Source organism: Anthonomus grandis, chromosome 5 (assembly GCF_022605725.1).
Source record: "Anthonomus grandis grandis chromosome 5, icAntGran1.3, whole genome shotgun sequence".
Taxonomy (NCBI): domain Eukaryota; kingdom Metazoa; phylum Arthropoda; class Insecta; order Coleoptera; family Curculionidae; genus Anthonomus; species Anthonomus grandis.
In genome coordinates, this window is record NC_065550.1 from 19,808,885 (window position 1) to 19,823,527 (window position 14,643).

At 31.8% G+C, this 14,643-nt stretch overlaps 1 protein-coding gene across 3 annotated transcripts in view; it reads right to left on the minus strand.

Annotated features, from left to right (window-relative positions):
* Positions 1-14,643, minus strand: part of LOC126736832 (homeotic protein proboscipedia) — a 232,748-nt gene that overhangs the window by 119,592 nt on the left and 98,513 nt on the right. The gene's annotated exons all lie outside the window — the stretch shown is intronic.

Here is a 14,643-nt window from a genome sequence, read left to right on the forward strand (position 1 = left end):
TAAATAATTCATCATTAGAAAAGTTCATTTTGTCAATCTTCTTCAGGCTATCAAAATGGGACCAAGTATTAAGTTTGGATGTAGAGTTTCTGGAAAAAATTACGAAGTTGCACTGTCTTTATTGGTTTAAAATAATACGATGTTTATATTTATTTATATCAAACACCTTACAAATAATAAATCCAATTATAAGGTAAATAAATAAAATAAAATACAAAATTAAACCAAATACTGAAATAGAAAACGATGATTCTAAATATAACTAAATAGTAATACCAGATTATTGATATAGAGTATTAGATACTCTATATGAATACTTATAATTTCAAATGTTATATACCTTTACCGCAGAATCTGCAAAAAGATCGGCATACTTTGACTTAGAATTATATAGTTTACACATTGAATGAATTGGTGAAAATTTTAGAATATTTGTACGAGGCGTCTGTAAGTAAAAGAAATTTCTGAGGCGATAATTCTAACGTGGTAATGCAAAATTAAGTTTTTCTAGTAAATCTGGTCAATCTACCATTGCCATTGCCATTGACTAATTTTAATAAAAATAGTAGTTGCCATAATAAAACTTTTACGTTTCATAAGTGAATCGTGATTAAATCTTGCTAGAAGTTCGTCATTGCAACAGCTTTGTAGACGATATATGCCATATTTTTTCAAACTTAGATGTTTTGAAAATATTCGTTGTATGTTCTCTAAACCAGAATGGACAGCATAACCAGGAGACCATACAATAGCGGCATACAGTTAATAATTTAAGAAAAACGAGGGCACCAATGACATTTACCAAAAAAAATTAAAAAGCCAAGAAAGCCATTCATTATAACATACTGACAACGGTCTGAAACGTAATATTTAAAAAGATTCAGAAAAACCAAAATTTGATAATTTAACGAAAAGGATTCCATGATAAATTAACCATATCGATAGTAGTATCACTAATTAAAAATTTACAAACTTCAGAACGGTAAAACTAAAGCATATATCGTTTCTGCTCAAAAATCCCAGTATTTTTAGGGCTTTATTAAAGCAATTTGGTAAAATTTACTAATATTATCCACAAACATGAGCTAAGAATCAAAATTGCAGACATTCACGTTGGCCATTATGGAGTTTTGTAACTAGTAAACATTAGAAAGACAAATATTTCATCTGCTAAATAATATCCAGTTGAGTAGATCCACACTGGTTTGGATAAACACTTCTGGATTTCGCAAGATTTATGTATACTATATTTCCAGGAACTTTAAATTAAATTAAGTGCCGCTCTTTGTACAAAATCATGGATTCAGAAAAAAGGATATTGTGGCATATCTACTCCTTATCCGGAAACTTTACCTGTGAGCTGAGAGTTAGCGCTTATTGATAAAGAGCGTTTCTATGTTAAAGCCAACGTATTGCTCTTGATATTAAACTTTAAATAGTATCTCCCAATTTAAACTTCTTCTTGAGTAACATTTTTCTTGAGAATCCATCCATAATTCCCAAACAATTCATCATTTTTTTCTCAAGAATCCTTATAATGAGTAGTCTTGATGATTTTTTTGCTTGATTGTTATCATTTTCCTATTGTCTTGATTTTTGGATCTTGGTCTTCTCGAACTGTTTATAGAGTCGTAAAGCCATTACTTTATTTTGAATTTTCGGTAAGCCATAGGGATGTGGAGCGTCTGGTGCCTACTGCGTTTGACAATAATAAAAACTCCTTTTTTCTAACACTTTTATGCCCTCCACGTGTATAAAAGTTATCTTATTTTAAACATGATTACATTTACCAGCTTTTGCTAAGAAATTACCTAAAATAATAAATTAAAAACCTGATGATGATGATGATGATGATTTTGATAAAAATGTGATAAAATTGTTTGCACTTTTTCAGTTATATGCTTTAACTTAAAAACCAGGCTCTTAACATATATTTTTTTCCTTCGAGGTTTATACGCAATAAGCTATGCTACCAAATAAACATCAAATTCTTAGAACATTGAATACACTAGAATAACCATTGGCTGGTTTGGATTGAGCGCAACATCTACACAGGGGGCAGAGAGGATATTTTGTTGATAAACATGCTTAGTATTCCATGTTGCCAGTGATTACTCAATTTTAACAAAGAAAATAAAGAGCTATAATAAATTATTATAATTAGCAGAAACTGAGTTGCATTTTTTATTATAAAGCAAAAGAAAGAGTGGAACTTGTTTAATAACCAAAACTATTTTGTACTATTTTACACTAAACACTAATAATAATTAATATTTTTAATTTGGATTCTTTAAATCACCAAATTTCCACACACAGCGGCAAAGCTGTAGATTTTCCCAGATATATTTTTACAATAAAGGTGGCAACTGCGCTCGTTGCTTACTTTTGGATGGTGCACATTTCATACAGTATTAGTATTTAAAGGATGTTTGATAGATGTTATAAACGGCTATGGCCAAATGATATGAATAAAACTTTTTCTTATAGCCGTTAGGAGTTACATTACCCTTTATATTTTTTAACATCTAACAATTCAATAATTTTTTACCAAGAAACTATTGTTTGTAGAGGTTTAAAACCAATATAAATCGATTTAGTTATTGATTGTTAATATCTGGACAAAAAAATTTAAAAATCCTTGGGAATTTCAGGTGATACGGGCATTATATCGATTAAATAACAGCGGGCGCGGACTATAAATAGGTTGCTGGCAAACGACACATGCTGCGTTCTAGACTATTGGTTGCTGGATATCGATCGGGCGGTAGCTTCACAGATATGAAAAAATATCTAGAAAAACAATACAAGGTGATATCGGATACGTGCATTGTAAACATAGAGGTATTACATGTTGCCAAGTTGCTTTTTTTTGTTTTTTTGTCAGGAATTTTTTTATTCTGAAAAATTTGTTGATTACTCGCGAAGTATATATTAATAGTCAGCAAATAAACAAAACTTTACACCTGTTACAAAATTTAACACATTAAAAAAATATGTAGTGTATTAAGAAAATTGTATATTAAATGAAAATTTGGAAAGTCGATTTGACATCATTGTCTGAGAGATGGTGAACTCAAACAACCTCGCCTATGGTTTGCAGCTAGGCTTATTCTAGGCATTCAATGTTCTAAGATCAAATTATACTTATGCTAATTTTTACGTAAATGGCCTGGAACACAAAGCAGGTAAATATTGAGAAAAATAAAATCCCTATATCTATGCAAGTAACATTTCATTATTTTATTATTTATATTATTAACATTTCATTACATTATTCATTATTAGCATAACTTATTCCGTACAAACTAGAAGCAAAAAAAGATATGTTAAGGGCTTTTGAAAGCTTTTTGAAGTTTTTCGTCTATTATTTTGAGTAATTTTTTAGTTAAATTGGTTTAGTAGCTGGTAAATTTATTAACCTTTAAAACAAGACAATAAAATTTGTGGAGGACATAAAAGTGATAGAAAAATGGGTTTTAGTAAACTAGTAAATATTTGAGAAATAAAATTTTGATATTGGTCCCAGGGTGAACCGTGCAATTCCCACTTATATCTTATTTTATCGATAAAATTGGACGTACAACAGGTGGGTAAAATAACGGAAATCGATCTCCTAATATACTGTATATCAGTCGAAACCAATGAATTGTTTCGTTTAAGTAAACACATAAAGACAAGGTAAGCTCAAAATTCTCTTTCTACTCCCCTACTGCCTATCATCTTTGAAATAGATTGTCTTTACACCAATACTCCCATTGGAGAATTTGCCAACATTTTTCGAAATAAGTTAAACAAGAATGCAGTATTATAACTTCTTACTGAATTACCATATCAGGAGGATGAAGCTAGGTCTTTTTAATCCTTAAGCCTAACATAAGAGAGTTGAATCCATCTTACAATGGATTCCACTCTATCTTCAGATGTTGCAAACAGTTACTTATGACTCTGGTATATAGAAAATGCATTCAAGATTTTTAAAAGAGCTACAGCTAAATACGGTTAAACTTACAAATCCTAATAATTTTCTGGAAGCAGATAATAAATAATTCAGCTCTGTGGTTCTTGTGAAAGTACTATGTTATAGAGTTTCAACTATCTTAAGTAAATAACGACAAAGATAGTAAGGGATTAGCAGCAGCTCGGTTAAAGAAAGAATCCGATAAGGTTTAAGATTTTAAGGGCAAACAAAACTATAACTTCTCGGAGAAAATATGAGGAAAATAATATAAGAACTAAATTCTCGAAAATAAAAGTGATAAATGAAGAATTTAGTTAAAACAGCGAAAAATTAATATGTTAAATTATTTATTAAAAATAGTTATGTATTCTTATTTAAATATTGTCGATTAAAGAAACTTAAATTTGGCAGATCCTCTGTAGTCAACAAATACATGTCCTACAAATTTTGTTAAATGAGTTGTCGTAATTATTATTTTTTCAGTTTTTAATATATGGCATGTGTCGAAATGAAGGAACGATCCCAATTAACGAAAATAAGATAAATTGCTCGGTTCCAATGTTTGTCGGATAGTCTAAGTTTGACAGGTAATTATTTAAAGTTACTAGGTGTTACCACAGTTTTGTGTTTTATTTCAGGGATTATACGATTTAACAAATTAATAAAAAACACATAAAATACATTTTGGGGAATGATTATATACTATCAATGTATTATTGAGTAGTAATATTAAAAACCACTTAAAAAGATCAAATTTATCTGGTTAGCGAACTAAAACAAAACAACCTTACGCATACAAACTTTTAGCAATAGTATTGTAAAATTTCCTATGTAATTTAATTTGCTCTCAAGTAATTAAAGTAATTGCCCAGTAGCCTGAGAGAATTTCGTATTTATAGAAAAACAATGTGAATGCACCATTGCTTACTGATCTATACAGGCTATTATGGTTGGCTAGTTCTCATATATATGTCTAAACGAATTTTTATAAATTAAGACTAAAATCGACCATAACTTAATATGCAGCTTCTTGAGATTAAGGCCCGCCATACATGAGGGCAGTGCAGGGTAGGGCAAGTTACACAGAGCAGTCAAAACACGTGTCACACAGTGTGCGCGCATATTGGAAGGCAGTCTTCATAGTTCTGTTGTGATGTAGTATGAATTTATTTATTTCGAAAAAAAGTTTTTATCTTAACTATGATGATGTTTTTGGATAGTTCCGAGTCAGAGTCAGATGCAGAATTTGACCGTTTTAATTTATAATATATTATCAAAAAGGAAGAAATCATTTTGGAAGAGCAACTACATGAAAAGAAAAAATACGCATGGGGAACAATTTGATGAAGTACATAATATAATAGAAAACTCTGTATACTCTGATGGTTGTAACGCAAAAAAACCAATAGTGACTAAAGCAAAGCTACCTGTTTGTTTAAGGTAATATTTTCATTATTCTTTATATTTTAATGAAAAAAAAACAGCGGTAAAAAATCAAAATTTTACACTGCAAAATTTTCAAAAAAAAATACGAACATTTTCGGTATTATCGGGTTGAACAGGTATTACTTCAACAGGAAAGTAAGAGCTGTTCGTAAGTGTATTATAAGAATAATTGCTGCTGCTAGTATCGTAGGTAACCAATGGTGAAGGAAGAGCTGTTGAAATCGTTAAGCTCTTGGTAAGAAAAGTTGGAGGATTACTGTAATTTTGATGTTCACGCTCCGATGTACGCTGGCTACTGCAAGAACTTGGGCTTGGTGATAGAAGAGGTGTTGACCCGTAAGAGGAATAAGGCTGCGGAATATGCATATTATTAGATGCGTATGAAAAAGTTCTTTGGCCTGTATTATAAAAGTTTTGTTGATTCGCATTCTGAATTTCTAGATATTCAGCTTCCACTTGAGCTACAGCTTAAAACACATTATTTCCCGCAAGATGGTGAAACTTAGGAGCTATTTTTTTTGGTTGTTTGATACATAGACATATAAAAATATTCATAAAGATGATCATCTAAAGGCTTCTGTTCTGCCTTTTCAACCGTTCTTTCTTCGGCTCTTTTTTGACATTGAATCATTGACTGTTTTATTAATTCCTTCATACGATCATTTTTATTTTTTTTATGTTTAGACCTAGATGTGGTTGGCTCTTTTTCAGTTTCTTTTTGCCTATGTTTTAAGTTTCCTTCTCCGTTGTTCTTACCAATACCAGACGTAGACGGCTCCTCGACTACGTCATAACTTAGTTCTTGGGTGTCTTTAAACAAATCATGTCGAATATCGCTGATTATCTCCTCACTCTCAAAACTATCATTCTTTGGATCATCTACGAATTCCACTTATTGTGAATTTTTATTATCACCTTCTTGCATGTTACCTTCACGGCTTCTGCTTGACATATATGGAAACAAAAAATCCATTTGTGTTTGAAGTTTCCATTTATTTATGCTGATACCAACAGCTCTGCTTTTAAGACATTTTCTTTGTCTTCGCAGTGCATCACGTTGGCAGTTTTATCTACAGTGACTTCGCCTCATTTCCTGTAAAAAATTTAATTTTTAATAAGCTATACTAAAAATAGAAAACATTTTATTAATATCAATAAAATCTTTTTCATTTTATTAATATCAAAAAAAATTGCTTTTATTTATTAAAAAAAATTGCAAATAAAATTATCATGTGATGTGTCATAATAATCATGTAGGTACATAGTTTAAAAAGTAGTGACTAGATATAACTTTTTTGCAGGTATTTGGCTATTTGGAGATATCTATAGAAGCATAGCATACAGCTACAGAATGGGCTATCAAACAGTTGCTAAAATAGTAAATCAAGGATCTACAGCAATATGGACCAACATGCAACCACTATACTTACCAAAACCGACTAGTAAAATCTGGAAATATATTTATATTTATATTATTTTCCATTGTTTGTTGAAGTTGATATAAATTATACATTTTCTACCATTGATGTGGGGTCAAGATTTAGCGATGATAACATTTTTTCAAGCATCCCACTTGGAAAAAAAAATTATTCAACAAACTTTGGGTCTTCCACAACCGGCCATATTTGATATAGCTGAAGTGCCTTTACCCTATGTTTTTATCAGAGATGAAGCATTTTCCCTAACAGAAAATTTGATGTGACCCTATCCAAGGCGAAGCGTTGCAGATAATTGTAACCTTAGAAACAAAATGTTTAACCACAGGTTGTCACGTGCCCGTCAATGTGTTGAATGTGCCTTTGGACTTCTCGATTTTCGATTTTGTTTCCTCAAAAAACCCTTAGAAATAAAAGTAGAAAATGTTACCAATATTACAAAAGCAGCTTGCGTCCTGCAGAACTACTTAAGAGGCAGTAAAGAATTCTGTAGCAACTTAGACGAAACCGATACTAAAATGCCTACCAATCAGTTACTTGCATTGCAAAAAGCTAATAGCCGAAGTACATCAAGAGCTTTTCTAATAAGACAGTAATTAACGTAATATTTTAATATAAAAGGGCAAGTATCTTGGCAAGAGGCAAGTGTTTTACAAGGAAAATTTTAATATTTTATTTAAGTAGTGAACACTCTGTAGTAGTGAACACACTGTAAAATCCTAGTAGTTCAAAAATTTTATTAAGATCTTGTTGTATCTTCCATAAAAATGTATTATTATTATTACTTTTCATTGTATATAAAGTTTACATTAAACTTATTCACGTAACAAACAAACCTCTTGTAATAAGTTTGTAAACTTTACATACCTACAATAAAGTAAATAAAGTAATAATAACCATCAAAATGTAATGATTATATTACGTACCTACCTCAAAATTATCCACTGCGAATTAATGTACATATACACGAGAGTAGATATTTGATTACCGCTTTCTAAATTACGGTTTTTTCCTATATGATTCCTTAATTGAACCTTCAACTTTGATTTTATATTATTAAGATCATTGGTGTCATAAAGAATCATGTGCTTCCTCATCAATTGAATTAAATTTTCTTGATATAACTCGAATATTTCACGCAAAACTCAAAACCAGAAACAACAAATTATTTCGCACGTGGCGCAAAAAACTGTTTCCGAGACATTGCGCGACGCAGGTTTATTCTGTTCTGCCCTACTCTGCGTTCCAATTCGCGCCGCGGTATTTAATTAACGGTATTTAATTATTTAAGAAACTCTGACAAGTGCACCTTTTAAGCTATTCCCTATTTGAAGAAACAATATTGAAATTATTGTGTCAGCCTTCGAGATTTGCTAACTGTTGTCAAAGCGATGGAGAACTTCTACAAGTACCTCTATGGGAGGAAGTTCTTGCTGCAAACTGACCATGTAGCTTGAAATAGTGTCCTTTAGTTTAAAAATCTAGACGGGCAAGTGGTATGTGTTTCACTAGTATTTTTAAAAAAATGTATAATTAATTGTCAATCTCTAAAAATGTCCATATAATTTAAAATGGCATTATATTTATTACAATTTTTTATTATTTTTCAACTTTAATATATGTCAGCTGCAACTTAATCTAAATAAATTAATATCTGACTAGAGGTCGGTTTTAATAACACTTTAAAATTTTTTAAAGTGTTATTTCCTAAACATTAGAAATAAAACTCGATAGGATTTTTATTTACAAAAAAAATACCTAGGTCATCCCTTAATTTCGGAAGGAAAGTAAGTTTAATTGCTAGCTGAGTGAGTAATTTCTCAACAGTCTACTCTTGCCGTCGCATATATCCGTGAAGTTTGTAATTCTACCGCGTCTAAAGTTTTAAAAAGATAATAATACCCGTACAAATTCTAAATGGTATATCAATTAACTTCAGGACTAATTGAAAGGCCTTTTATCTCCACTATATTTGTTTTAGCAACGAATTTACATTCTGCATTAATGGCATATAGAAAAACAAAATTAGCACTATTAGAATGAAATAAATCATTATATTTTTAGGGAAACCAAATCATAATACCTAAGAAAAATATTATATAAAACACACAATAGGGCCTCTTTTCATGTCATGACTAGCATCATCTCCGGGATTAAAAGCCCTTTTAAAAGTAGATTTTCTTTGGATATAACCGAGAGGGATATGTTAGACATTTGCCTAATATTGCTATTGATATGTTTAAAAGTATAAATATTCTATAGTTGTTAAATGGTTCATTGAGACCTTTAAGGTATCATATTTAAGTCTCTATTGAGCGAAATGAAATGAAAAGATATCTAAAACTATTTCAATAAAACTTAGTTAGTACACCTTATCTAAATTATAAGAACGTCTATAATTAATGGTCTTTATTAGCTAATATTTAAAAAAAACTTTGACAAAAGAAACAATCCCTAAACGTCGATTATGTAGGAGAAATTATAGTACGGTTTTCCTTTTAAATTTTCTGTAAAAGAAGCGAACACACCATTTAGTCTTAAATTTATTCAATTTAAGATTACATATTTTTTATAATTTAAGGCGCTTAAATTCATTCTACTACATCTCTTCCTGTTATTTCAAGCCATTTCTTCGAGGCATTTAAAATTATGGTTTTCTTTCTTCAGATGTTTAAAGTGCCTTTTTAACTTATTCCAGAGATTTAATATTTCCTCTAGGCATTTAAAACCATTTCAAACTTTTTGGAATTTTAAGTTGTCCTTCAAGGAAAATAAACTCACCGTCTTCTTTTAGATATTTAAAGTAATCTTTAATATTTAAAGCTCAAGTCATTTCATAGCCTAATTTTTTCGGAAATTTAAACTAACTTTTTACTTAATTTCAATCGTTTGATGTAACATTTTATGTTTTTTAGATATAAGGCTTCGCAAAGTCTACTACTTAAGTAGGTAATACTTAAACTCAAAGAAATAGTCCATTTTTTTTCCGAAGAGACCGGCTTAATTAAATAGTAATTAAGGATTACACGTATTTCTAGGCATCATTAGACTCTTTTGTGTATTCACTAATAAAAAGAAAAACAAGTCCAGTGTAAAAATTAAAAGTTAATAAAATAGGACGGAGACTAGTTATCACATATCTATATAATATAAAAGAGTTTGTCCTGACTGACTGACTCATCATCGCAGAGCCCAAACTACAATAGTTAGAAATGTGAAATTTTGCCAACGGGTTCCTTTTATAATGTAGCCACCGGATAAGAACGGATTTTTCGAAATTCCACCGATAAGGGGTAAAAAATGAAAAAAATTGTTACCCGTGACCTCGAGAACTAAGGGGGCGTGGCTTCGGAGTTTGAACGGAGACTGCCCGCACCAACAAGTCGCAGGCATCAACTTAAGAAAAAAAAATTAACTGCAACAATGTTTTTTTATAATGTAGGCCCCGGATACGAACGAACTTTTTGAAATTCCACCGATAAGGGGTGTTAGCGATATGATATTAAAATATTTTCTGCTTTACCTCTTGTTGCTTTGCAAGTCTTGGCCGAGTCAATTAACTTTTCATTTATGTCTGGAGTTTTCCCAGAGTGCTTAAAAAGAGCAATGATTGTTACTCTTTACAAGGGTGGCGATCGCGACTGTCCTTCTAACTTCAGACCTATAGAGTTATTGCCTACTTTAGCCAGATAGTGGAGCGGCTCGTTAAGGTGAGGATGGTTTCATTTTTAAATAGGTTTGGCCTATTGAGTCTTCATCAGTTTGGCTTTCGTGAGTCTGTGAGCACAAATGATGCTATCTTTAGCTTTCTAGAGCACCTGTACAACCGACTGAATGTTGGTGAAGTTGCAGCAGTGATATTCTATGACTTGTCCAAGGCATTTGACTGCATGAGTCACAGAGTGCTGCTGATAAAACTGGAGCTCTATGGTTTCAGAGGAACTGCCCTTAAGTGGTTTCGAAAAACGGCGTGGCAATTGTGGGTTGCATGTACTATCAATGAGGCGAGGCTTCGGATTTTATTTTTGTGTATTGTGGGTTGCATGTACAATCATTTAGCCGTGGCTTCGGATTTTATTTTTGTGTATTGTGGGTTGTATTTACTATTATTGGAGGCCTTCTTCGACTTTTCTTTTATTTTCACGCGAGCAACGCCGCGGGAATTCAGCTACTTGAATATATGTGAATTGAATATATAATGTTTGGAATTATATTAAAATACCTATTGCTAAAGCAACTCCTGTGTAAAATAGTTAAGGAATGCCGTGCTATATCCAGAGAAACATTTTGTAAATAAAGGGTCCGTGATACAAAATGATCCATTATCCATTCTGACAAATTTCAGGAAATATAATTATGTGGTATCAGCGGATATTGCAAAAATGTTTGGGTGCGTATTAGTTGATAAAGGGTCAAAAGTTACCGCGTTATTAGTTTAACACTATTAGGTACGGATAGGTGTGCTCGTCCTTTTTGACCATTAGATGCTTATTTCAAGTGGGTATTGAAAGTGAGAAAAAGCATGTTTCCACTGAGAAAGTGGGCATCCTTGCATCCTCGAAGCTTCTCACACAAATAACATTTTTTAGTATATTATCAGTGATAGTGAATTAAAAGCTCTAGGCATTTTATGGGATACAAAATCGGATTTATTTGGATTTTTCATTGTATTTGAAATTCCTAAGCTTTAATAAAGAATTTGAAAGCAGGCTTTATTATTGTCTTCAAAATAGTAGAACAGTGTTACACCTGGAAAGTTCATTTTACTGTGGAAAGCATGCATATGCTTTAAATAAAAAAAATCAATTTTTTTTGTTTGTATGTTTCTTAGGGATAGGTGTATATTTGACATGAGAAATCAATGTTACTCAAATCACAATTCTTGTAAGGTTTACAAGAGGGCATGGAATTTTTTCAACACAAATTTCAATTTATTTCCACACCAGCGCAGCGTAGAGGTAAAGCTCAAGGCGCGTTATATTAAAGTGATTCCCCAGTATAGTACAGTAAATCTGTCGAAAAAAAACCTTCACACTTTTTTTTGCGGAAATCATTAAAAGAGCATTCAAAAAGCTTAACTTGAAATTTGTGACCTCGACGCGTATCGGGTTTTTGAAAAAACTCAAAAGTTTTATGGATTTCATTTATCTCGAGAATGGTAGATTTTTGGAAAAATTTGTAAGGACAAAAAATGTCGGGGACATCATTTTCAGCAACTCTTCTCATTGAGTTCACTTGCTGCGATAAAAATTACAAAAAATAGATGGCGCCAAAGTACCCAAAAAAGCGTTTTTTCGCTTTTTGGGATATAAAAAAATTATTTATTGCAGCATTGTCAATAAAAAAGTTGTTCGTCTCAAAAAACCTAAAAAATTCATCAAAAAAATTTTCTTGGCCGATAAACTGTTCCTTAGTTATAGCGTCTTAAACCTGTTCCCGTAGAATTTCTATTGTAATCGATTTAATATAATTTATTTTGTTTTATTTTTTTTTTTAATTTTTACGAATATACTTGCACCTACATATGTATATTACCGACTAAGTTGATAATAAGAAAATTTACACACATTACCAAAATTAATTATAACAAAACAGATTGAAAAAATTTAAAAAAAAGCATCTTTTTGATAAATTTGATTAAAAAATAAGTAAAGCTATAAAACAGAACTAAAACACTAAAATGATGTCAGAGCACAGGTCAAAAGGTATCATTAAAAAAATCGTCAAGGCTATAATATGCCCTTCATAATAAAAGTGATTTTAATTTCTTTTTGAATTTCTTAACTTCTAAAATTTGTCTGATACATAGAGGAACATGGTTGTAAATTTTTTTGCTAAGGTATATAAGTGAGTTCTTGGTGAGGGAGGATGTAGGGATTAGTAAGGGAAAATCGTTAACCTGGCGAGTCATATGACCAGTGTTAGAAGGAGGTTTAGGACATTTATGAATAGGAGTAGCTGTTTCTAAGATAAAAAGAGAAAAAAGAGTTAGGATTTTTTGAGATATAAAGAGAGGTTTACAAGAATCTCTTAACCCAGCGGAACATAGGTATCTAACTGCCTTTTTTGAATCACAAAAATTATGTTTAATAATCCCTTGTTGCTTAAACCCCAAAAAGGCAAGCCATAACGAAGATAGGACTCAATAAGAGAAAAGTACACTGAACGTGCAACTACCTCTCCCAGCTCATGCCCTGCCATTCTTACTGCAAAGCATCCAGAGGATAATTTTGATGCAAGATTTAGGATATGATCTTCGAAGCGAAGGCAACCATCAATGGTAATACCAAGGAACTTACAACTTTCTTTGTATTGCAAGGGGGAGTTTTCACTAAACATAAGGCCCTAAACGTCACACTTAAATCCCATAATAAAGGTTTTGCCCACATTAAATACAAGCCTGTTTGCAGCACACCACTCCGATAAAATCTTAAGATCCTTAAAAACCCGGGCTCTATCATTATCAGAATCTCTATGATTCCATAAAATGGCGGTATCATCAGCAAACTGAACCACTTTGCCCTGCAGTTTTAATGAACCCAAATCATTTACATAGAGCAAAAATAATAGTGGTCCTAACACTGAACCCTGAGGTACTTCAGTTTTAAGGGATCTGGAATCGGAAAAGATACTGTAACTATTTGAGTACGATTAGACAGATAGGATTTCAGCCATTGCAATGCCACACCTCTAAAGCCATAATTATTGAGCTTAGACGGCAGTATTCCATGATCTACACAATCAAATGCCTTAAATAAATCGCAAAACACTGCTGCCGCGGACTCTCCAGAATTTAAGGACACATAGACACTCTCCAAAAAGCCGAAAACAATGTCATGAGTCCCTTTTCCCGTTTGAAATCCAAACTCATTTGCAGATAAAATGCAATTATGTTGCCAAAAAGACAAAATCCTGATTTTTGCAAGTTTTTCAACTATCTTGGAGAGAGTAGATAATATAGAAATTGGATAGAAATTACAAGGCTCACTCAAATCTCCACCCTTATAAAGAGGGATAACCACTGTCTCTTTCAAACATGCTGGAAAGATGCCGTTATGAAAGGAATTGTTTATGGCAGAAGCTAAGGCATTCAAAGCTGAGTCAGGCAAAAGGAGTAGTAATTTTGATGATATTCCATCAGCTCCAGCTGATTTATGTTTTTTTAAGCTTTTAAATGCATCTTTAACATCAGTAAGGCTAACAGGATAAATGAAAAAAGAATTTTGAACTGACGCTTGTTGAATATAATGCAAAGGGTCAATATTTATATTCACATCCTTGAGCAATAAATGAGGAATATTGCAGTAATAATCTTTTAAACTATTTGGTCTTACTTCTGGTTCTAAAACTTTCTTATGAGAATGCCTAAAGTCATTTATAATTGACCAACATTCTCTCTGCCTATTTGAGGACACATTCAAGCGGTCACTATAATATTTAACCTTTGCTGCTTTTATCGTCTTTCTGTATGGACTACGATATTTCTGATGATAAAGAATAATGTTTGCATTAGTTGTATACTTGCACATAACTTAGCCAAAAAACGGAGATTTTTAGCTGAAGTTCTTTTTAGGAAAACACTGATTGATCTTGTCACATAGCACATGAAATAACAAAGTTAACGGGTCAGGAGCCATTTCAACTCCATTCCAATTAACCAAAGCTGTAGTAGAAGAAAAAGCATTGAAATTTGCTCTGCTGAAAATTCTTCCTATATAATGAGATGAAGGAAATACAGTGTTGCATGGAATCCTAGCGAGAATGGCTTCATGGTCAGAAATACCAGATGAGAGTACTCTACAT